At 39.1% G+C, this 26391-nt stretch overlaps 1 long non-coding RNA gene across 1 annotated transcript in view; it reads right to left on the bottom strand.

The window, feature by feature from the left end:
* Positions 1-3333: 3333 nt before the first annotated feature.
* The window catches only part of LOC126081616 (uncharacterized), a 50985-nt gene continuing 27927 nt past the window's right edge, over positions 3334-26391 (bottom strand). Inside the window, exon 3 of the long non-coding RNA XR_007518419.1 lies at positions 3334-4310. This is a non-coding gene — a long non-coding RNA (uncharacterized LOC126081616). The remainder of the gene's footprint in view (positions 4311-26391) is intronic.

Below are 26391 nucleotides of genomic sequence, written 5' to 3'. Positions count from 1 at the left end.
CCTATGAGGTTGTCGATGTTGTTAGTTGCTGTCTGGTCAGCTCTGACTCGTGGTGACCTTATGTGTAACAAAACAAAACATTGCCCAGTCCTGTCCCATCTTCATGATCATTGGCAAGCTTGAGTCTATTGTGGCTATTGTGCCAATCCATCTCATTGATGGTTTCCCTTGTTTTTGCTGACCCTCTACTTTACCAAACATGATGTCCTTTTCTAGCAATTGGTCTTTCCTGATGATTTGTTCGAAGCAAGTGGAGCCACAGTCTCACCATTCTCTCTTTTAAGGAGAGATGGGTACTATCACTACTTCTATTTTGTGAAGGAGGAAACTGAGTCAGGAGGTTGAGTAATCTGCCTAAAGCCAGATGGCATATTCAGGATTCAATCCAGGCATTCTGACTGCAGAATTCATGCACTTAAATTAACCCTTATCTTTACTGCCCCTTCAGTAGTCACTGTCAGTACTTTATCCCAAATGAGTGAGTCTTACAGAGATTCCATATAACACCTTGATGGCTTTCAAATTCCCATATGACTAACCATTTAATAGGCAGTCATCTCTTTCAGTGATTTATGAACCCAACCATATCTAACCCAGTGCCGTCGAGTCATATCTAAGTCTTCTTAAATATCATGGAACAGTGCTGTTCATCAAAAGGGCTATTTAGTGCATTTTAAATTCTTACTTTAAAAATCTGTCATCTCTAAATGTTTTCACAGTTTCTATCAATGTCACTGTCAGGACAAATAACGTATAATCAGAGGAAGGAGACTTAAACAGTAACAAAAGTATTCCTGTTGCTCAGCTCGTTAGCTATGCTATCAGGATGTTTCTGTGATTTCACTCTGAAAATGTTCACTAACTTCCATTAACATTCCATTAATTCAAGGTCAGCCCTCAAAGCTGATGTTTAGTAAGTAGATGGTTCAGGTAGATGCTACAGAATTTGGATGTATTTCCAATAAAACAAGCACCACTAGATGATAACTACCATTTATAATTCTTGGTAGTGTAGCTGGAAATGAAGTCTGTTCAGCCTTACACACATTCTCCCAGACAATTAGTTCCTATGAAATATTGTTCTCACTACCATATTCCAGTCCACTATTTGCTCTTTTCCATAATCAGCCGTCACACCCACCAACATGCATGCACATACGCATTCCTGGGACTTTCTAAAATACGAGATGGGCAGCCTTATTGTAAGATTATATGAATAAATTTAAATGCAGAAATTTACAGACAATAATAGAGCACAAATATCATTAAATGTAACAGATGCTGAAATTCCTGCTCTTGTCAAAATTCAAGACTGGCCGAAGTTGTGTCACCCCTCAGGGGAGGGCATCTTATCTAGCTCTTCCAGAACCCAGAAGAGGTCTGAGGCATGCTTCAGCCTATTTTAAAGTTGCTATCCATATCTCCATTCATCTTAGGAAATCAAAGGAGAAACTGCAGACTCTTTGCTTTGTATCTTTTCCCTTTCCACACAGTTCTACTTCCTTCTGTTTCTGACTTTCCTTTGCTGAACAAGAAGCATTCTCTTATCTCTCTTAAGATCTCCAAAAACTTGTTCATTAAAGTGGTTCACCTTTATTCTTGGCCATATAGCAACATTACATTTCTCAGACTCCTTTGCAATTAGGTGTGGCCATGTGACTGAGTTCTGACCAATGGAATGTGGGCAAAAGTGAAGGATGCCACTTTTAGGCCTGACCTATTTTAAAAAAAAAAAAAAAAAAAAACCTTCCATCCACCACTCTGCTCTCTTCCTCAGTCTGCCAGCAGGATTCAGGGATTCAGTGAATCACTCTGAGGCTCTATGGTTGTTGTTTTTATTTTTTCTTTTTCTGTTTCTGCTTCCCCTTCTCCTGCCTACTCTTCCTTCTCATCCTCTTCTTTTCTTCTTCTTTATTAGTTTTTTCTTCTTACTTTGCCACTTTTTCAGTTCTTTGAGAGTCAGACAAATCTCAATGGTTCTTTCAAAATACACTTTTTTTGGTACTAAAAATATATACTTATTTCATCAATTAGGATTATATTTGGCTGCACATAATGGAAAAGCCCAAAATAACAGCAATGTAAACACTCAAGGGCTTATTATCTTACATTAAGGAAGTCAGAACTCAGCAGTCCAGAACTGGATTAACACCTTGTATTATCCAAAAAAAAAAAAAAAAAAAATTTTTTTTTTTTTTGTTATCATCAGGTGGAACCCTGGCATCATAGTGGCTAAGCACTCAGTTGCTAACTGAAGGGTCCATGATTTGAACCCACCAGCCATTCCATGGGAGAAAAGACCTGGTGATCCAGTCCTGTAAAGATTACAGCCTTAGAAACCATATAGGGCAGTTCTACTCTGTCATATGGCATCACTATGAGTTGGAATCAACTCGACGTCAACAGGATTCTCATCAGGGACTCAACTCCTGCTCTCTGCTCCATCATCCTTAAACCATGACTTTGAATCCAGCTGGGGACAATGGAGGACTTTCTGAGAGACGGGGCATTTTAGGTGAGAATTAAGGATAATAAGGAGTCAACCGATTGAATAGTATTCCAGCTATCTGTGAAAGAAAACACAAGGCATTTAAGAAACAAAAATAAATTCCCTAGGGCTGGAAATTCTAAAGAAAGGGATGGGATGGTGTCATAGATTGAGTTGTGTCCCCCCAAAATATGTGTCAACTTGGCTAGGGTCGTGTATTTTGTGATCTGATGTAATTATTCTATTATCTTCCATTTTGTGTGTTGTAAATCCTGACCTCTATCTCACATACTTTGGACATGTTATCAGAAGGGACCAGTCCCTTGAGAAGGATATCATGCTTGGTAAAGTTGAGGGTCGGTGAAAAAGAGGAAGACCGTCAATGAGATGGATTGACACAGTGGCCATAACAGTGGGCTCAGGCAAAACAATGATCATGAGGATGATGTAGGACTGGGCAGTGTTTTGTTCTATTGTACATAGGGTTGTTATGAGTCGAAACCAACTCAACAGTACCTAATAACAACATGTGTTAGCGAGGCAGGATCAGGGTGGGATGTATCTTGAGTCACCACTCTTCACTACTCAACCCACACCCTTGCTTGAGTCACACTTACTATCTTACAAGAGATAAAAGGAGAGACAGGAGTGGACCCTGAATCCCTGTGCTGAGAAACCCCTGGAACCAGGAGACACACAAAGAGAACTGTAACACCCAGGGGTGGCAGTGTAAGACGGCAAGAATCAAGGGCAAAGAAATGGTGGCCACAGAACCAGGATACCGACACCAGATGGCGTGGGAGCAGACCCATGGAGAGAGAAAGAGCTGAGTACCTTTGGGCAGGACACTTCCTGGTGAAGTGGGGTGCGTTCTGGGCACTTATCGGTGGAGCTAAAGAGCTTTGTAACACTTGCTTGAGCAAGACAGAGGCTGAGCCAAGTAGCTTGAGTGGTAGAGGGATCAAGGGCCAGAGAGAGGCCTGCCTATGGACACGGCTGAGAAGAGGCTGTCATGATCGACACACACGTTCCTCCAGAAGCCAAAGGAAATAGAAAGATTTCCCCTGAAGCTGGCACCCTGAATTTGGACTTTTAGCCTCCTAAACTATGAGAAAATAAATTTCTGTTTGTTAAAGCCATCCCTTTGTGGTATTTCTGTTATAGCAGCACTAGATAACTAAGACAGATGGTCAGTGTAGTAAGATGATATTGGAGAGATGAGCCAGCAGAGGCCACTTTATGAAGATCTTTATTAAGGGGTGTTGGATTTTACCCAGAGCAGCAAGAGATGTGGTCATCTTTCCATTTTAGAACAATCATTTGGGCTGCAGGATAAAAGATGCTCACCATGGTATTCTGAGCATGGCGTCTGGTGCATAGTAACCTCACAAAAATTATTTGTTGAATGTATACTAAATTAGATCCAAGCACCGAAAATACTTGCCAGTGCAATGCTCCAAAATGTGTCATCAGTCAGCAGCCCTTAATTAGAATCTTGAGATTTAGTTCTGGAAAGACCTCAGTGATTATCTTTTCCAAGACTCCTTTGGTTAACAAAGACCTGACCACAGAAGGGCGAAGAAAACTGCTCAGGTCACACACCAAGTTAGTGACAGAACTTGTACTACTGGAAAACAAGACAAATTTTGTAACTTGAACAATGGAATGCCAAGTGATTTGTGGAGGCTTTCTAAATTTAACTTATTTCGAACTTGCCTTTATTCTCCTTATCTTCTTCTGTTCTCTGATTTCCTTCAGCTCCTTTGTTGGATTTATCTTCCCTTTGCAGAATCCATGTAATGATTTGCAGGACTTGTTCTTACTGAGAAGACAGTAGATGTCAGAAAACAGAAGTCACTACCTCTGAGGTGGCGCAGGCACCTGCTTACAGCCTAGACAGGATCTTTGAGAGGGAGCACAATGCATCGCTCAGAGCTTGGAAAAGGAGCAAAAGTGCAATGAATCAGAGAGAATTCATATGGTTACAGAATGGGACCCAAGAGTCCATTGTCTTAAATCTTTTTTTTTTTTTTTTTTGCATGCTTCTAGCTTTTTCCTCTATTAATAATCATTAGACTATACTAATGTCACACACACACACACAACCAGCAGGTGTGGGCTTTGGTTTCAACCTACTGGGTTTATATTCAGGCACTGCCTATCTATTAAGTAAGTGTCTTGGGCAAGGTATTTTCATAATCTAAATTTCCTCATGTGTTAAATGGAGGTAATGTCTCCAAACCAAATAGTGGTTGTCAGGATTAGATGAGGTGAGATGCATACGCTTTTTGGCCCTCCTACTTTAAACAAATAACAAAAAACTACAACAAAAACAAGTCATATGAAAATTCATGTTTACAAAATTGGGAAAAGTAGTTTTGAGAATTTTTTTAAAATAATAACTACAACATTAAAAAAATAAATCCCCAAAGGAATGCAGTCTTATGTAATTAAAAAAAAAAAATGCAATGTACAAGCAATTTGAGTAGTGAATTGATAGCTGTCGTACTCACTGTTGCATACAGAATCAGAATGGTTTTTGGCTCATGGAAAGTATTCAGCAAATATTTGTTGAGTGAACGAATGAATACATGAATACGTTAATGAATGATACAAATTTAATTTATTCAAGATGTACTAGCCACTGATGTCTAGGGTCTAGTACACACTGAATAATAATGTTGAATAATATGTACTACAAGAATATGAGTAAGACCCAACTTGCACGAAGCTCACTTTTTAAGTGTAAATACATTAACAAGATCTCAGATAATCATAAGTGCTATGAGGAAAACGGAAAACCTGGTGGCATAGGGGTTAAGTACTATGGCTGCTAACCAAGTTCAGATCTGCCAGGCATCCCTTGGAAACACTATGGGGCAGTTCTACTCTGTTCTATAGGGTTGCTATGAGTTGGAATCGACTCGATGGCAGTGGGTTTGGTTTATGAGGAAAATTAAGCAGGATTATATGAAGAAGTTGATTCTAGAAATGGGAAGAAGGCAAAAAGAACTTTAGGCTGTATGGTCAGAAAAATTCTGAGTGCTAAGGAAGAGTCAGCCATGGAAGACCTAGAGGCAGAGCATAGAGCAGAGTAAACAGCAAGTGCAGGAGCCGAAGGCAGAAAGAACATAATGAAGTCAAGCAAAATGTCCATTGTTTAAGGTTAGGTGCAGTTAAGTTGAGGGCTAATTTGCGTATCATTCATTTCTTCAGCAAGCACTGTATTGCATTTATTTTTATTTAATAGAGTTCCATTTAGTGCATTTTGGAATATTCTCTTTAATAATTTAGTCACAAGGTTCACAGTCATAGATACAACTTCCTCAATCCTGCAAAATTTGAAAATCCCAAGGCTTTATGGTCTACAAGGCACTAACTTGAAATTCTTGTAGCGGGCAGTGTTTCAGTAGACATTAGATAGTCATAGACGCACTCCTTCAAAGGTTGCTTGGTCATGGTCAAATATACATGGGAACCACTTTATAAACATTGTAAACATTGTAAAGTCTTAGTGAAGCCCTGAAGCAGATTAATATGTATTACATGTATTCCAGCTTTTTAAGCTTATTTTAAATTTAGCTTTTCCCTTTCTCTGTATACCTGTTGTCATGGATTGAATTGTGTTCCCCAAAAACATGTGTCAACTTGGCCATGCCATGCATGATTCCCAGTATTGTATGATTGTCTACCATTTTGTCATCTGATGTGATTTCCTTCCCTTTGGGTTGTAAATCCTATCACATTACGTTAATGAGATGGATTATCGGCAGTTACATGGATGAGATCTACAAGATTAGATAGTATTTTAAGCCAATCTCTTTTGAGATGTAAAAGAGAGAAGTGAGAGGAGAGACATGGGGACCTCATACCACCAAGAAAGGAACACTGGGAGCAGAGTGTGTCCTTTGGACCCTAGCCAAGGTTATTATGCTGAGAAGCTTCTTGACCTGAGGAAGACTGATGGCAAGGACCTTCCTCCAGAGCCGACAGAGTCTTCCCCTGTAGCTAGTGCCTTTGATTTGGACTTCTAGCCTACTAGACTGTGAAAAAATAAACTTCTCTTTGTTAAAGCCATCCAATTGTGATATTTCTGTTACAGCAGCACTAGATAGCTAAGACACCTATTAACAATACAGTTTGGGAGATACTGTTATTGTGTATAAAAAGCTTTAGCACAAAGAGAAAAGGAGAAAGCTAATCCTTACCATAAACTTTGCAATTCCAAAAACAGGGGTATTTATACAGCTTACTAGAAACTTAAAAAGAGCTCTGTATACCATATCTGCATGCATTGCATTGACCAAACCTACTTCACTGATAAGAGAGTTGCTCGAGTTTAGTTTTTTAGCTGCTGGAGGTTTTTTAAGTTGTTCTGGTCTGAAAGTGGGATGTATTTAGTTCCTTACAATTTTTTTCTTCATGTGAGTGAACAACAATCAAGCGGATCTGGTTTTTTATTTAATTTTTGGTGTAAGGAAAACAGTAATATATGTGGAAAATTCAGGAGCTTTGACATGTGAACATCATACTCAACTCCATCATTTACTAGAGGCAAACTCTCCAAGCTTCACTTTTCTCATCTGTGACAGGGATAGTAATAGCCATAGCCTGTGTTTTGGAAAAGGATTAGAACTAATGCAAAGAGCCTGGTAAAGAATGCTATTTTTAGCTAATTAGGGAAAAGTTTCCATTTCTGAAATGTTTGCCTGGGAACTGTCTATTCTTCCCTCTGAAAGTTTTTTCAACCCACCACTGGAGATTCAACGGGAAAAACAAAATGCTTGCTATTTGTCCCTACCATGATGACTCACAGAGTGCTGACTTACTGACTCAGTTCATGAAGAAATACAATCAGTGTTCTATTTTGTAAGTGTGAAACCAACTACTCAGTAAGTACCATGTAGGGTATACAATGTTCTGAACCAGGACTTGCCTAGATAATTTGCTTTGTTATTTCACCAAAACCAAGCAAACAGGAGTCACTGGTCAATGGGAGGGTCTCTTCTTAGCTCCCTAAAATGTTCTAAACATGCAAAAAATCTCAGTAAGCAATCACTGAATTCACTTCTTTGTCAGTTTACTTTCTGTTAAGTCTTTTGCAAGCAGCCTGATTTATTCCAGCCTCCACGGGGCTCCTGGTGAAGTATCAGGAGAGAGTTAGGTGGTGTTTGCAGTGGTGGAGGCAAATGGTGTGATTAGCACGTCAGCTGTACAATAACCATGGGCTGTCTCAGACTGTTGTTCCCACCACCACGTCCTGGAGAAGAGTCAGCCTGCCTTGGTCTTTGAGGATCACACTATTTCCAGTGGACCACACACAACCTAATGTAACAACAATTTAACTTTAGTAATAACTTATTAAGTTAAGAACACTATTTTAGAAGATTGTTTAACAAAACATGTTTTTAAGGCTTAGAAAACCTCCACAAAGGATTTTAAGTTCACTTGTACAAAACATCACCATATTACAGGATGTTTTAAGTTCTCAGGAATTGCCTCATGAGTCATTCTGAACATTAACCCAAAGGTGGACTAGTGGTATGTTATTTTGGTTGGATTGTTTAGTTTTAATCTTAACGGTGATTTCAGAGCTGTGGAATATAAAAATGGAACCATGCTACTGGCAGGAGGAGAAGGAAGCAGTGTGTCATGGGAACTGGGAGAGAAGGGGGCTCCATTGCACATACTTCATTCTTCTAGAACACACTGCCTCTTCTAAGAAATGGGTACAATTATTTAATATATCCTGTTTCATCAGAATAGTACAGGAAAAATAAACCAGAATCAGAGTAGGCAAAAGCCAGCACTGAACAGGTCAGAACTGGGTTCCAGTTTTTATTCTGCCACTTATCTATACCTTGGGCAAATCACTCTCTGAGCCTCAGTTTGCTCATCTGTAAAATGATCATTTCACATATTATTTCTAAGATATCTTCCAGTTTTCTGATTCTACCATGGTCCAAAATCCGTGACCTTTTTTCTCTCTTCTCTGATTTTTCAAGAGATTCGGAGGTATCTTATGCTACTTCTTTGCCAGTTCATTTTCTGTAAGTCTTTTACAAGCAGCCCAATTTATTACAATCTTCTCTGGGCTCCTAGTGAAATATAGGGAGAGAGATTAAGTGGTATTTGCAATGGTGGTGGCAAAGCTCCCCTTTCCTGAATCACAAATATTACGAGGTTGAACCTTTAGTCCCAAGGGCTGGCCTTTTCCTGTATCTGTTGCAGGTACTATCTTAGATTCTGGTTCTAGGTAAAAATAAATCTGAGCAGTAACTGGTGACTCTTTTCATCAATCAAAGAGTATCTTCTACCATCCTCTGTGACCCAAACAATATGCTAGATATTACTGGATCAGTAAGAGAAGTTAGACTTTGTCTCTATTATTGAGGTCTTTATGTTCCAGCTACAATGAAAAGGCTTGTGCAAAGAATTAGATGAGAACACAGATGAGAAGATAGTAAAATTGAGTGTTAAATTGTGTGATAATGAAAATAAATGAAACTCTGACAAAGGAGTGATTAGTGTGAGCAAAAGAATTTGAATAATTCTTCATGAGGAAACGGACGGTAAACTTTGAAGACTGGAAGAATTAGGATGAATATGGTAGATGAAATAACAATTGAGGAAAGTCATAAGGAAAAAAAATATGACTAGGTTATGGGTAAGGGCCTTGGCTTCTCATTATCCTCTCATCATGTGAACTAAACCTTGCCAAACAGTGGCTCTAAGGACAAAGAATAATCTACTGGGCAAACACCCAAGGATGGGGAAGTTACCTGAGACAAAAGTGAAAAAGAATTCACATAGGAACATGCAATTCTGTCTGGAACTAGAAAATCCAATAATTAACTTGACTTTTCCCTAGCAACTGCAATAGTTGAGACTATCCCAGTGCCTAAGGCACTTCCAGGTTATAAGAGAAACTCTATTGGCTGCCCCTGCCTCTCTGAGGTCACTCCTTTAGATAACAGGTACCCTTCTGGGCTTGTAGGTTGTGATCAGAACCTTCTGTGAGTATAAAGATGGAAAGGTGGAAGAAGGAGTTAGTTCATCAAGTTCCATGACTGTTGAGAAAAGTGCCGATCATAGTAATAATTTTCAGGCTAGAAGGGACACAATTGTTTTCCAGGTCTTCGTTTCGTAGATGGGGAAATAAGATCCAGAAGATTAGGTGGCTTATCCAAGGCTGCCACAACCATTTATATAAAAGAACAGTTATGTTATAATTTTACTATCATGTCATTCCTTTAATGAAAATAATTGATACTATTCTTCTCATTCCTCTGCCATTGTGAAAAAAACCTCTTCCTGATCCTGTCGCAAACATATCCATTTTTTACCACCTCATGTATATCCATTTCTTATATATTAAACACTAACTTTAAGAAAAATTATTCTTTTGGAAAAATTTAAAAATACAGATATGCAAAAGAGAAAAAGAAAACCCCCCTACGATTTTATCACTAGAGAAAACCACTGCTATATATTCCATATATACCCTTCTTGTGCATTACATACATATTTTTAATCTAAAAACAGAATTGTATTCTTTTGTAGTATGCATTTTTAAAGTAATTTATTTTATTTTTTTGTGTTCAGAATATACCTAGCAGAACATATACCAATTCAACAATTTCTGCATGTACAATTCTGTGACATTGATTACATTTTTTCAGGTTGTGCAACTGTTCTCACTCACATTTTCCAAATTGTTCCTCCCGCATTAACATAAACTCAATGCCCCTCAGTTTCTCCTCTTTCAAGTTGCTATTGTCAATTTGATTCCATGTAGATAGTTTTTAAAAGAGCACAATGCTCAAGGAAGACATTCTTTACTAGTTAAACTATTTTTAAATTAATATTTATAATCAACTTCCCATGTCAGTTCACATACTTGTACAGACTCATTCTAGACTCTATGCAAGAAGGAGCTGGAGCCATCCCAGGTGAATTGCTTAAATCCATTCAATAAAATGCAAAGTTTCTCCAAGATCATTATTGACCTTACTTGGAAAAAAAAAAAAAAATGCATCTGGCAGTAGAGATTCAGAAATGTGAAGCTCTTACCCTTTTTAAATCTGATGGTATTATCAACTCCTATTTTAAGCTTGTTTATGGAACTAGAAGAATACTGAACTTAGATATACAAAGGTGATTACAGCAACGGAAGCTTGACCTTTGAAAAAGCTTTTCCTGTATAAACAAACTCTGGAGTGTTTTAAAACCTCTAAGCCAGTCAATTTCTTCTTTTATTTATCATAAACCTGAGTCAACAAGGAATGTCCATTTTGTTTAAAGAGTGTGAAATGGAAAAGCTTTGGCTCCCTAGCCATGTCTGCAGGAGGACCAAGGAAGTTTTCTCTGGACACCACATGTTACTTGCTTTAAATCCGTGTGGCTCTCATAGACTCTCCAAAAAAAAAAAAAAAAACTTGCCGCTATGGAGTCAATATTGACTCATGGTGACCCATGTGTGACAGACTAGAACTGTGCTTCATAGGATTTTCAATGGCTAATTTTTTCAGCAGTAGATCACCAGGCCTTTCTTCTGAGGTACCTCTGAGCAAACTCAAACCTCCAACCTTTTTGGCTTGCACCCAAGTATGTTGATTCTCAGGGCCCTGCAAAACTGACCTCACTCCACAGCCCTACCTGACTTCCCTGCATTTGTTGACCAATTTATCTTGTTCTGATTGGCTGTTTCTTCACTGTTCCACACCCAGGCTGATCTTGTTCTCAACTCCATATTTTCACTTGTAAGTTTTCCCAGGAAATGTCCATTCTGTCCTCTCTCAACCCCGTTCTTACTGCCAGGCCCAGCTTCCCGTTTCCTCAGTGGAGCCCTGCAGGCGATTGATCCCACATAGCTCGCCTTTGTTTGGAACTCCCTGGCTCTAAGAGTGTGCAGGTGTAGCATAGTGAGCTTGATTTTTCTGTTCCTTAGTTTGGTATTTTTACTATGTCTGCTGGCTCCTTGTTGGTAGAGGTCATGGTTTGGCTTTCCATTTATATTTTGCACAGCAATGTGCAATAGTAAGTGCTTGGGAAGTTTTGTCATATTATTGAACAATTGGCAGGGAGAAGAGAATCCAATTTCTGCCTGCTTCTTAGTTGTCAGACATTACTGAAGTTTCTTTATCTCTCTGAGCTTTGGTTTCCATTCCTGGAAAATGGAGTGAAAACACTGACTCCACAAGTTTGTCATAGAGAGAAAGGGATTCAACATGAAGATCGTGGCATGCAAAATGGACTCAACAAATGACAGCCACCATCAGAATGGACCAGTGGACCAATTACTTTTGATTTCATTAAGGCCAAGCAAACTAATATATGGGCCAGTAATATATATTTTCCAACATCCTCAAAAGTAAAAACACACACACACACACACACATAAATACATACACATATACACATGTAATAAAACCACCTTTTAAGTTAATATAGTTACCATAGCCTGCTCTCAAAGCTGGAAAAATTATGTTCCTCTGAATATTCTGGACCACTTCATACATACATACATGCAAACACACACACAAGCATATACCATATACCTACCTATGGAAACATATTCTATACAGTTTGAATGAATGGATACATGTTTTATGTGCAAATGAAGATAAGTGTGTGTAATCATCACTACATTACAAACCATACATCTAACTCAGAGCTTTTTGTTTGCAAGTGATATTAACATAACTCAGACTACCTTTAAGAGAAAGGGGATGTATTGGATCAGGTTGGTGTCTTTTTTAATTAGAATTAGATTTGGTCACATATCTTTTTAAATTTTGTAAAATAATAATTTCTTAAGTAAAATATACATATATTTCTCTCACATATATAACCAAAGCCTAGAAATATGCAGCTACAGCAACTCCATGGTAGGGGACTGAGGGTTCTTCCTTACTGTTCTGCCACTATCAGCACGTGGCTTCAACTTTATGATCCAAGATGGCCATTTGAGCTCCAGCCACCATGTCCATATTCCCTCCATCAGAAGGAGGGAAGGCAAAAGAAGGGCCTACCTCCCTCATTTGAAGGAGGCTTCCCAGAAGTAGCATACAACACTTCCACTTACTTCTCATTGGTCCAAATTTAGTGACATTGTCATACCTAGCTATAAAGGACACCTGGAGATGTAGTCTGTTGGCTGGATGGGAATTTGTCCAGGTAAAAATAAGAATTTCTAAAGAAGAAGGGGAACATGTATATTGGAGACATTGCTATGATATTCATATTTCAATTATTCTTATAAACATAGTCTGTGCTTCCTATGGTTTCTCTGATTAACTCAAATATACATGCAATCTATTTTTTTTTTTTAAATGAAGGTTTTTAAATTCTTAGAATGAAATCTAGGGTGGGTAAGTAAGTAATGGTAACAAGAAACTTTAGAACTGACTTTTAAAAATATATCACCTTCCCATTATACCATCTTTGACATGCAATTGATGAATGAAGGGACCTTATGAAGAAGGATGATGTCAAAAGTTTCTTCTTCCTTTGATTTTACCACAGTTTTCCCACTGGATAGTTCCTTAAAAATGATGTCCTATATGTAGTAGAATGTTTCTTCTGATACTCTAACCACATTAGGATACACATTTTTCTATTTGATCAATAGAGCAAGATCAACTAAGCCTTTATCCTTCAGGATAAAGAAACTATGTCTTCTGATAGGAGTGTTTCAGAGGTCAGCTAGGGGCAGAGAAAAAGTAAGCAGATAACCAAAGAAATCTCAGTACTTCCAAACAGTAACACTTTCAAACAGTAGGGATGCGTTCACTTTCTTTTAAGTATGGAGTTTCCGTAGTAGGAAATTCAATTGGATTTCTGGGATCTGGTTTCCAGGTAGCACAAACTTGTTTCCAGATGGCACAAACTGTTTGTGCTGGACTGCTAAACGAGGTTCAAACCCAACCAGTGGTACCACGGAAAAAAAAGGCCTGGCAATCTGCTTACATTAAGATTACAGCCAAGAAAACCCTATGGAGCAGTTCTACTCTGTAACACCTGGGCTTGCCGTAAGTTAGAATTGGCTCAACAGCAGCTAACAACAACTGTAAAAATAGTTTTCACTACTCCTGAGTTGAATCAGGAAGAAAGGAAGGTTGAAGAGAGTGAGGGAGAGAAGAAGGAAGGAAGGAAAGAAAGGAAGGAAGAAAGGGAGGCAGGACAGAAAGGAATGAAGGAACGAAGGGGCAGTTCTACTGTATCCTATGGAGTCTCTGAGTTGAAATCAACTCTACGGCAATGGTTTTTGGTTTTTTTAAATCTTTGGTTAAGATTGTGGTGACTTTTATTTTCTTGTTTGTGCTTTTCTGCATATTCTAATCTTTCTGATTTCTTTTTGGTAATATACAGGAATTGTTTATATAATTCTATCCTCTCTCTTCTACCTGGGTATGTGTCCATATTTCCACGTCTCTCTTTTCATCTATCCATTATCTACTTTTCTATGTATACCAAATATACTTTTTAATGCTGGAAATAATTTCAAACTTAAAGTTATAAGAACTCTCATAAAAATAAATGGGATCATATTACACATACTGTTCTGTAATCTGCTTATTTCAATTTCTAATGTATGGAATTATTTTTTCACATTCACAATTCTTGCTTCTTCTATAACTTAATATGAATGTTAACGGCTTCATGGTATTTCATTATTTAGATACACAGAGGGTCCCCAACTTCCGACCGGGTTCCATTCCAATGACTACTCTGTCATAACTCCATTCTGACATAAGTTGAATACCTCATTTTTTTTTTTTTAGTTTTCATTTTTATTGCCTTTTGTTAACAGTATCTTTATAAATGCAATCTTTGTTTGCCTTTGGGGGTTGGAAACATGTCTGAGAATGATAACATCAGCAAATTACAAGCTGTAATTTTGTATGCAGTACATATTACTAAGGATAAGATGTACAAAAAAAAGAAAAAAACAGCCATAAGTGCAGTTCGTTGTAACTAGAATACTTTGTAAATTGGGGACTATCTGTTTTATAAAACCAAAAAACCAAACCTGCTGCTGTCAGATCGATTCTGACCATAGCGACCCTAGAAGGCAAAACTGAACTGCCCCGTAGGGTTTCCAAGGTGCTGCTGGTGGATTTGAACAGCGTGGCAGCTCTTTTTATGCTGGTAAATTTTAACGACAAATACCAAATTGGGATGGTGTCTGTTATAGAGCAATTGGGCAGCAATGTGCAGAGATAATAAATTCTGTATCAGTTTTTAATTGTATGTTGAAATTTGGCTGGTTTTTTAAAATGTTTTTCAGTTTTTTTTAGTAATATAGATAACGCATTTATTGTTTTGGAAGCCAAGTTGCCATTAATATAGCCATGAGGTTGTATCTAACCTTTCTTCCCTAGGTTGACTTCTCTATCTTTCGAGGTCTAGTCTCAGCCCCCTTATCTTGAAGGCCCTCCAACCACTTAGCCATTTGATCTCTGTCTCCTCTGACCCCTGAAACACTCACATCAGGTTAAGGCTGGTACCAGATCAAAAAATTTTAAACAGATTAATCTCCATGAGATTAACCTACAAGATATGAAAAAAATTCTTTAAACAAATAATTGAAACAAAGATCATAGGGGTTGATACCTTCCTAGTTATGACAGCACAATGAAAGCTGACACAGCAGAGTCAAGACACGAAAGCAGTGCAGTGCACAGGTCCAAAACCCAATTACCTGGGTTGAAACCCCAACTCCACCGCTGACTGGCTTTATGAAACCACTCTCTGCCTCAGTTTCCTCATCTATAAAATGGGAATAATAGTACTGTCTATTTCAGAGAGTTGATATAAAAATGAAAACAAATCAGTATAAGTAAAGCACCTAGAATAGTGCCTGACTCTCAATCAGTGTTTGCTATTGCTATAAAGAATAGTGTTTTTTCTACTGTGAAAGTAATACAGAAAATTTAGAAAAAAGATATAAGGAAAAAAAAAGGAACTAAAAATCTTCTATATTCTTAACGCTCAGATATAATCCTATTAACGTTTAATGTATTTTTTCTCAATTTGCTTGGCTTCTTTTCTCTCTCTCTTCCCCTCTCTATATGTATTCATAAGTATTTTTAAAAATTTTTTTACAAAAAAACACACTGTAAAGAACTTTTAACTTGATTTTTGCACATAAGATATTGTGAACTTTTTATGCAATTAAATATTTATATGAACACTTTCAAATGTTCTAATATTATCTGGAAAACAAGTAACCCAAGAAGGTCAGATGTGGTAGTTTGAAGTCTCAAAAGTTTCAAATGAGGCAGCAAAGAAAAAGAAAACATGAGAAAAATGTAATTCTCTATTCTAAATATTCAAACAATAAAATTAGGAAATGTCAAGAGATAGCATGTAGAGCTTTTAAAGTGCTAAATATAGTGCTAAGAACACTTGAAATTTGGCCACGTCCTCCTTTTGAGAGGAATGTGATTACTTAATTTTATAAAATAAAGCATTAAATTATTTTCCCTCATTTTTTATTTCATGTATATTTATAGAAAAAGAATTTGTTATACTTTTTTTTCCCCCAAGGGCAAGGAGCTTTGGAGCTGGTGCTCTGAATACTTTGACAAATTTAGCCATGGTCTGACAAAAGCAAATGTATCCCTCCAGCTATCTCAGAGTCTGATGCCTCCCCCAGCTTAAGACTGTTCTTGTAACAGGAGAATAACTGGTACAGCAGCTAAGTCAGGTTCTTACCCAGCTCTATCTGATCCATAAGTTTATACCCACTCCTCTAGGCTCCTGCCTTTTATGTTCAAGAGGACTGTGAGTGGTCAGAGACCGCCAGGTAAGGACCTCCAGGTAAGATGCTCCTCCTCTGCAAACTTGACTGGCCACTCTCCCTTCTCAGCTGGCTCCCAGGCACCTTGAGCCTGTAGCTTCAGGGTTTTGTCCCTGTGGTAAACCCTTCTCTTGGTGCTGCTCATTTCATCACCCTGGCACTGAGATTCAAAACATTTTTATTTGCTTAGTGCTTCTCCAGAAAATATGGATTGCTTAGTCTAGGGGGGTTAGCAGGACTTGTCATAGATGATTCATCTCCTTCAGTCTGATTACCCATTGGGATCCTCTGAGATCTGTGCTTAAGTGAGGACAGACTCCTTGGCTACAGAGCCCAGCACCTGAAAATATAAGACTCTAGGGTTTAGGTTTAAATAAGGAAGTGAAATCAGAATTTTGACCATTGAAACATCTCAGCAAATGCCCAGTGTTACCTAAACCTGGGGAGTCCCTAGGTGGTGCAAACGGTTAACATGCTCAGCTACTAACTAAAAGGTTGGAAGTTCCATTCCACCCAGAGGTGCCTTGGAAGAAACGCCTGGTGACCTACTTGTAAAAGATCAGCCATTGAAAACCCTATGGAGCACAGTTCTACTCTGACACACATGGGATCACTCCGAGTCAGAATTGACTCGATGGCAATTTGTTTGGTTTGACTTAAATCTGGGGACTATTGTTTACCTGGCAGCACTGATACTATACCCTCTATTTTAACAGGTTGTAAGGACATTCCTCTGTTTCTACACACACATGGCAGATGGATCTTGTGCTTATTTTGATTTCTGGAAAATGCTTTGTGTTCAGCCTCACAAAGAAAGATTACTGTGGGGAAACTGAGGCAGGTTAACCCTGGGAAGTCTGGAAGTCTTGCTTCATGGCATTAACTCTTCTTGTCATCACCTCTGTGACCTGTACTTGGATAGTTGCAAGCAGCTCTGAACGTCATCAGAGAAAGAGAACCTCCAGCTGTAGAAGGGGTATTGAGGTCATCTGCTCTACCCTCGCCTCTGAATTAGACTGCCATCCGGTCTTTGCGTGAAGATTTCTGGAGGTAGAGCTTTCCAATTCACAAGGCAGGCCACTGTTGGATAAAGTAGTATTTAGACCCCTCTTTGCTATTGAAGTAGAATCTCTCACTGGTACTTGCCCTGCCCTCTACATCAACTTGAATAAGCAGACATTCTCTTGACCAGATTGCATCTTTCCAAATACCAAAGATAGCTATCACATCGTGCTTTGGTTTTTCTAAAGAAGCCCAAGCTAAAAATGTCCATTTTCTCCTAACTGTTCCTCACATGACCTGACTTCTAGACCCCTTCTTTCTCGGTTTCCCAGCAGCAAACACTTTCTAGTTTATTATTTTCTCCAATAAAATGTGGCTTTTGCTCCAGATGAGGCCTGACCCATGCAGAGCACCATGGGGCTGTTGCTTCCAACGATCTGTTAGGATTTTTGTTTTGTTTTGTTTTCTAGCTGCCGTGTCATGAACTTGGCTCACATTGAGCCTGAATTCAATAAAACCTCTGGATCTTTTCACAGGAACTCCTGCCAAGCCACAGCTCCTCCCTCAATATTTGTGGAATTGATACTTTTTAAAATAACACTAACATTTTATCTTATTATGAAAGCAATATACATTAATTGTACAAAATTTAGAAAATGCAGTTAAACTTTTTTTTTTTAACCAGCAATATCCGCCCCCCCCCGCCCCATCCAGAAATATCTGCAGCTAATATTTTCGTGATTATGAGGAGTAGCAAACTCAAATGCCAGCAGAGCCCTGGCAGGTGTTAGAAATGAGTGAAGCAGTGAAAACTGCAGGGTATGGGTGGGTCTACTGACATAAAAGACCACAGCTATTATTCAGCTCCAGGCTACTATAACCCTCTAGAAGTGAGGGCTCCAAAAACCAGGACCAGATATTTTTATTTTTTTCAAGATGTAAATGCAGAATTTTATGAGAAATCTCCTTATATGTAAGTTTCAGCAACTAATTTATGTTGGCCAAAGAATTCACATCTGTGGACCCTCTTGAGTCCTTGGGTTTCAACTAGTACTCCCCTGTGGTGTATATCCTACCCCCTTGCTTTTTTTCTCCTACCTCAAAAAAAAAATGGGCTCTTCCTGTCTATATAACAACCAACAGCGACTCGTCATCACCCAATATTAGCTCTAGACATTGTTGGCTGGCTAGCCGCTCTTTGACTTCCTGTTACCCTCCCTCTTCTCCACTCAGATTCATTTCTCCCACATCCTCCACACACTTTTTTCATTTCCAGAACTTGTAATGAGTTTTTTCCCTGCCTGAGCTTCACTCCCTTTTCATATATATCAGTCCCAGAATTTCTAACAAGACTTGATCCAAAGCACCCTGTTCTTCTCTGTTCTAGCCTCTCTCATGCTGTGGAAAAAGCATGGCCTTTGGAGTCTGACCAATCCTGGTTCCAACCCAGCTCTGCACTCTGCACTTTAGAAGCTATACAATCCTGTGGAAAATTACTTTAAACTCTCTGAAAATTAGTTTCCTCAGTCCTAATAGTGGGAATGATGATACCTAGCTCTGATTCTCTTTGGCCTCCAATATTGGCTAGGTTGCTCTTGGCTGCAAGTGAAAGAAAGCCTGACTAAAAGTGGCTTAAACAATAAGGACATTCATTGTCTCATGTAACAAGACATCCAAAGGTAGATGGTTCAGCAGCTCATTGATGTCTGGGCTCTGGGGCAGACTGTCTTGGTTCTCTTGGCTCTTTTCACAGTTGTATGGTAACTGACGTCACATCCCCTCATGTCAGCATTCAACATGGGAAGTAAGAGGCTCCCCTCACACACTTGTATTTTATTATTTTTATTTTTTTAATTTAGAGAGAATAGACCCCCCTAGAAGCTACCAGGAGATTTCCCCTGAGGTTCCATTGGCCAGTCTTGGGCCAAATACCCATGCCTAAACTGGAACCAGAGATTGGTGTACACTAATCTTGGCTTATCCGCTAGGGCTGGAGTAAGAAGCCCTCCTTCCCTGAGCACCTCACATCCCCATATCTGAACAAAATGTTGTTTTAGTCATGAAGGAAGAAAGAAATAGCTGTTGAATAATAGCAAATATCATAGCTATTATTTATTGAGAGCTAGCTATGTGCCACGCACTGTTCTAGAGACTTTATATAGACGTACCCCTTGTACCCTCACACCATATCTCTATGAGGTAACAACAACAACAACAAAAATAGAGACCAGTTGCCACGTAGTCAGTTCTGACTCATGGCGACCCCATGTGTGCCAGAGTAGACATGTGCACCACAGAGTTTTCAATAGAAGTGGATCACCAGGCCTTTCTTCTGAGGTGGCTCTGGGTAGATTTGAACTGTCAACCTTTCAGTTAGTAGCCAAGCACTTAACTGTTTGCACCACCCAGGGGTCTATGAGGTAGGCACTAATGTTAGTCCCATTTTACAGACAGGGAGACAGAGGCATTGAGAGGTTAGGTTAATTTCCCAGTGTCACACAGATAACAAGCTGGTAAGTAGAAAGGCCAGAATTTAAACCCAGGCAGACTGACTCTGAAGCTCATGTTATTAACCTCTAACTCATGTGACTTTGGCAAACACAGACCTGTATTCCCCGAAGTAAGGTCTTAGACAAGTGAAATGAGTACCTGACAACTGAATAAATACTTGAGTATGGTTTCCAGGGCACATGCCTAGTGAACAATTTCTAATGATAACAATAATAATAAAGCTCTATGGAGGCCAGAGGTCCTAACGATATCAGCTCATTTGATTATCGTAACAACTAGCAAGTTTAATATTCTTTCCCTCACTTTTCAGTGGAAAATGAGTCTCAATTAACTTAGCCAAGGAAGTGAGAAGCTATATTTGATCTACGTTTTGCTCGATTCCAAGGTTTGTGCTCCTTCTATTGCACCCTTCAGCCTATAAAAAATAAATAAATGAAGTGTACACCTGCATTGGTCAAGAATCAGATTCTGCTTCAAACATGCAGGAAACTCCACCAACGAAACACCAGCCCAGCAGAGGGACCACTCCAGGAGGCAGGAGTTGTGAAGCTGTGTTCTGTTTTAGCCATAGATTTAATCATAGAGAACAATAGTATTTGTGAAGCTGGCCTTTAACATCAAGCTGACAAGAGTTTGGGAGTTTGGTTATTCATCTATCAAGGCACTTATTTTATGGTGTCCAGTTTACAGTTGGTTAATTGCTGTCATGTTTTCACTATAAGACTGAAAGCTCCCTGAAGACAAGGACATATTGTTCCTTCTTTCTATTTTCCATGGTGCCCATCACCATTTGGTAGCTGCTAGATGCCCTAGAACTATGTCTGGCTTTATTTTTTAACAAACTTTTTATTTTGGAATAATTTTAGGTTTACAGAGAAGTTGCAAAGATAGTATAGAGAGTCCCTGTATACTTTTCACCTGGTTTTCTTAACGTGTTAGGTAACCATGGTACTGTTGTCAAAACCAAGAAATTAACATTGGGGTATTACTAGTAGCTAAACTGCAGACTTCATTCAGATGGCACCAATTTTTCCACTAATGCCCTTTTACTGTTCTGGGATCCCATCCAAGGCACCACATTGCACTTAATGTGTAGAGAATAAAGGAATAATGTATGTATGTACAGTTTCTGTATATAGTAATAATCTTTAAAATTGCCTTTATTGAGCTCTTATTATATACCAGACATGATTCTAAGTGGCTTATATATATTATCTCAACTATTCTATGTTTTAAGTACTTTTGTTGTTGACATTTTACAGACAGGAAACTAAGGCAATACCTGGCTCAAACTCAGGCACTCAGTCTCTCAAATGTCAGGTACAAATATAATATTTGAGAATAAACTGCAAAGATATGAAGGGATTACAAATTACTGTTGTGTTATGGTGAGAGGCAAGGCTGGGAAAGTTGCTATTCCTTTCAGACTTATCTTTTAGGCCTTCTAATTTTCCACCTCATACATGTGGAAAAAGGGCAGCACGTAGGGTCTGCGTGACTTTTGCTAAAAGAGAACTGAAGGTCCTGACACCTAGTCTCAAACTCCCTTTCCGTCTCATGTACTAGGGTGTCATGTCCAAGCCTGGGATATAAATGATAAATGAATGTGGTTGGCCATTATTTTTCCCCTTCATAAATCACTGCCCAAAAGCTCTCATGCTGGAAGAGTGGAGGTGTTGAAAGAAAGAATGGAGGTAGACTGGCAGAGTACAAGGGAGAGGCTCAAATGGCAATCTGGCATCTCCCTGACACAGGACGTTCTAAATGTGTTTCAGCTGCAGTTCCTCAAGCTCCGTTTAACGCACAGTGGAAATGAGTGATTAATAAACTATCAGCCCTGAACCACCCCTCCAAAAAAAATCACAGACATGCACAAAACCACTCTTCTTTGAACTCACAATTTTTCTCCTTCCTTTTACTATTCAACGTACTATCCTATAAAGCCACTTTTCATTTGCAAATTTCTGTTGGGAGCATAGGTCTATAGTTATTATAAGAGACTGATAAATAATTGCATAAACAGGCCCGCATATTTTTCCTATTGATTATGGCAGGACCCAGGATTAAGGGATAGGGTAGTGGTAGGCTTGGAAAATAGCTTGTCATAAGACACATCCACTCATTCACTGGTCATTCAACTTTTCATGCTCGGTAAAGTAGAGGGTCAGGGAAAATGAGGGAAACCCTCAAGGAGATGGATTGACACAGAAGCCACAACAACGTATCAAAAAGCCTCAAACGTATCTAAGATCATGAACATGATGCAGGAGCAGGCAATATTTCATTCTGTTGTACACAAGGGCGCCATGAGTCACAGCCAATTCTATGGCAACTAACAACAACATACGTGCCAAGCACTGGGCCATGGGCTGTTGGTCCCTGACCTGACATTTAGAAGGGAGATACAGGCATGAAAACTAAATCATCAGTCTAGTGATGTAGTTCCTATGAGAGAAATATCTGTGTATAGTGCTCTACAAATTGTCACTCATGACCCATGGCCCATTAGTGGCACTGAAATTAATTCTACATGTTGCAGATAGCATGTTAATATATGAAATAGGACAGAGTAATGTTGACAATATCTGAATCCCTCACACATAGTAAGTAAAAGTATTATTTCATGGAACTTTCATTTCAGCAATATACAGACATGTAATTTTTTATAGGTACATGTCCTGGTGTGTCTGAAGATCTGTTTCTTACCATGGGTTGTAGTCAAGAGTTCAAAAAGCACTGATTTGTTCTTCAGTGGAGACACAAAAGTGGAAGTAGTGAATTCCTCCTGGGCATGGGAGGAGGGGAGATGGGAAAGGTTCCCATGATGCTCGAGTTGAGTCTTGATAATGGCTTTCACTGGGTGGATTGATTACAAGAAGAAGGACCTTCTGAACTCATGAGGTCAGCATAGGAAGAGGGAGCAGAGAGGCCCAGGAGCCTGGCGTACTGTAGACACAACAAGTTCTACCTTTCTCCTGAAATTCATGGCTAAAGAGCCTCCAGGTCTGCACCATCATAGGGCAGGAGAGAATTGTTACTATGAATGTGCCATAGAGCAGAGCTTCTCAAACTTAATGTGCAGACCTTGTTAAAATGCATATTCTGATTTAGAAGGTCTAGAGTGGGGCCTGGGTTTCTGCATTTCCAGCAAGTTCCAGGTGATACCAATGCTGCTGGTCCATGGACCTCACTTTGAGCATCAAGGTCTGTTCTTAGAGAATAAGAATCAGTTGGTCTCCATCAATAGAAGAATGGATATGCAAAATGTTGTATATACATACAACAGAGTATTTTTCAGCCATAAAAAGAAATGAAGTTCTGATACATGCTACCACATGATGAACCTTGAAAACATTATATTAAGTGAAATAAGTCAGACACAAAAGGGCATCGTATGATCCCATTTAGAACAGGCAAATACATAGAAACAGGAAGTAGATTAATGGTCACCAGGGATAGGAGGAAGCGGATGGTGAGTTATTGCTTAATGGGTACAAAGTTTCTGCTTAGGGTGATGGAAAAGTTTTGGAAAGAAATAGTGGTGAAGATTGCCCAACACTGCATGTATAATGAATGCTGCTAAATTATACAATTAAAAACAGTTAAAATGGCAAATGTTTTGTTATTTATAGTTACCATATTTAAAACAACAAAAAAAAAAACAGGTGAAAATTTAAAAAGAGTGAATTGTTCCCAGTGTTCTGAATTGGTCCATGGGAGATGTGCCCAGGTGCAGGCTGCTTTGTGTTGTGTGGGAACAAGGAGAGGTGCTGGACCAGGTAAAAATACTGTCTCACTGTCATTGAACACCACACCATCTGACAGGCACTATTGTGTATAGGATCTCATTAGAAGCCTCTAACAAACCTATGAGGTAGGCACTATCATTATCCCCATTTTATAGGTAAGGAAACTGAATAACTTCCTGGAACCCATAGAATGTGGTGGATCAATGACTCAAATCTCCATCTCTTACCAGCCCACTGGGCTATTTGAGTGGCTGGGGGTGATGAGAATACCCTCAGCCCTGTCTTTTTCTGGGCCATTTGCCAATCCTCTCTCTCAATTTCTCTCTCTCTCTTTTACAAATGGGAGTATTAATGCTTACTAAACAAAGTGGAATCACGAGATTGCTTTAAAGGTTAAATTAAAAAATGCCTATAAAACACTCAGCATAGTGCCTGACACACAGTAGGATGCCTACATTATTATTTGGTTCTGAGACCTGAAATTCCGGAGGTTCTTGAACCAGGCTTCCTTTTTTTCCACACCCCAAACAGTTTCCCAGTATTCTTATACAGCCAACTCTTAGGATGTTGGGGTTTGGGGGATTCTTGTTGTGTACTATTCATGGAAATTTTTTACTTATTTTGGTGTGACTTCTGAGTTTTTTTCCAAGGGAGTGGAAGTGAAAGTTTCTTTTCTTAAACTGGTGAGACAGCTGAGTCTCATTAAAGATATACGGCAGCAGAAACTAACTGGATCTTCTTGAAGTTCTTAATGCCAACTCCAGGCACATCCCCAGCATGTCACAGGGACATATCATCCTGGCTGAAACAGAGTCCCTTGGCTCAAGGTCTGTCAGATATCACCAACCCCAAACTATAACGGGCTGTTAACCGTATTTCCTTATTGCTTTTCCTCTAGATACCATCACCTTTGGGGAGCTTATCAAAGAAACAATATATTTCACTCTGAGTTAAATTCAAGTCCATGATGCTGCATGTTAAGATCAAGTGTACTGGTTTCATTAAAATTTGTTTTTCTGAAATAACTTCAAATTCTCTTAGATTCTTGAATTCTTTTCGTATTTCCCCTTTCTAGGTCAAAATTCGTATAATTCTGATAAAGCAATATTGTTGTTGTTATTATCTGGCCACTTCAGCCCTTAACTTGCTGCATGCCTAGAAATGTCTTATTAGGTACAGGGCTTAAACTCAGTGAGATATTGCACACATGAACTTTGACTGTGGGCAAGTAAAAAGAAATGAGACAGAATGTAATAACATGAAATGAAAATGTAAATTACAAGTCTTGGTTCTTCTTGGTGCATCTTTGGGCCTAAGATGAGATGAAGTTTCTGTATTTCAGTGTCAAATATGGAGAAGGTTAGAGAACAGTTGCCAGGCTGGCAAATATTTTCACAAGGATGTAGAGGGCATTATTTATTTTTATTTTTTACTGAATTCTAAAATACTAGAGCTAGAACGGACTTTTATAAATTATATAAGCCACTCCCCTCCCCCAATATTTTACAAATGAGGAAACTGAGGCCCAGAGAATTTTGCCCAATGTCACATAGCTAAATTAATTAATGTTGTTGTTGTTAGGTGCTGTCAAGTCGGTTCCAACTCTTAGCGACCCTATGTACTACAGAAGGAAACACTGCCCAGTCCTGCACCACGCTCACAATTGTTGTTATGCATGAGCCCATTGCTGCAGCCACTGTGTCAATTCACCTCACTGAGAGTCTTCCTCTTTTCCGCTGACCCTGTACTTTACCAAGCATGATGTCCTTCTTCAGGGACTGACCCCTCCAGATGCCCAAAGTACTTAAGATGCAGTCGTGCCATCCTTGCTTCTAAGGAGCATTTTGGTTGTACTTCTTCCAAGACAGATTTGTTCGTTCTTTTGGCAGTCCATGGTATATTCGATATATTTCGCCAACACTGCAATTCAAAGGCGTCAATTCTTCTTCAGTCTTCCTTATTGACCATCCAGCTTTCACATGCATATGATGCAACTGAAAATATCACGGCTTGGGTCAGGCACACCTTAGTCTTTGAGGTGACATCTTTGCTTTTTAATACTTTAAAGAAGTCCTTTGCAGCAGATTTGCCCAATGCAACGTGTCTTTTGATTTCCAAATTAATTAATAGCCAAGGAAAAACTGGAAATTTTGTTCTTTTTTCCATTTTATCAGCAGCAATTTTACTTATGGCACTTATTCCATGTCTGTCCTCAAGAATATCATTCTAGGTATACGAGGGAAGGTGGTCGTAGTTGACCTGAAGTCGAAACAACAAGTGTGTAATATTTACAAAATTCAGGTAAGACAATATCAAAGGTTAGGGTAAAAGCACCCCTGAGTGTCTGTATCTGACCTGTGAAACTGTGAGGTAAAGGCCTGGAGGCAGCTTCTGACTACAGAAGTGAATAAGAATAGTAAGGGAATAAAGGTTTTAGTGGAGTCCAAGTAGCCTTCCTTGAGTGGTAACATTCCCTTTCTATCATGTGGCCAGTAACTACAATGTGTATGTGTGTGAGTGTGTGTGATCGAGTTTGTGTGTGTATGCTGCGGGAGGAAGGAGAACCAAGGCATGTCCCTAATGCTGCCACATCCCAGTCTTACCCAGAAGCCACTGTGCTCCCATAATCCCCAGTACCAAGTTTCGTCCCAGTCACATTTCTCATGCCCTCTGTGTAGCCCATCTAAAGTGCTATTTCAGAGACAGAGTGTTCTAAATCGGGTTTTGTGTTTTGGCAGAGGGATGGAACCCTCTTTTCTAATATTATTTCTGTGGGAAAATGTATTCTGAGTTCCAAGCAACTGAACTTACATTTTTGGAATATGACCCATTTG

The sequence above is a fragment of the Elephas maximus genome, chromosome 1, assembly GCF_024166365.1.
Source record: "Elephas maximus indicus isolate mEleMax1 chromosome 1, mEleMax1 primary haplotype, whole genome shotgun sequence".
NCBI classification, from domain to species: domain Eukaryota; kingdom Metazoa; phylum Chordata; class Mammalia; order Proboscidea; family Elephantidae; genus Elephas; species Elephas maximus.
This window is presented reverse-complemented; position numbering and strand designations above follow the sequence as displayed.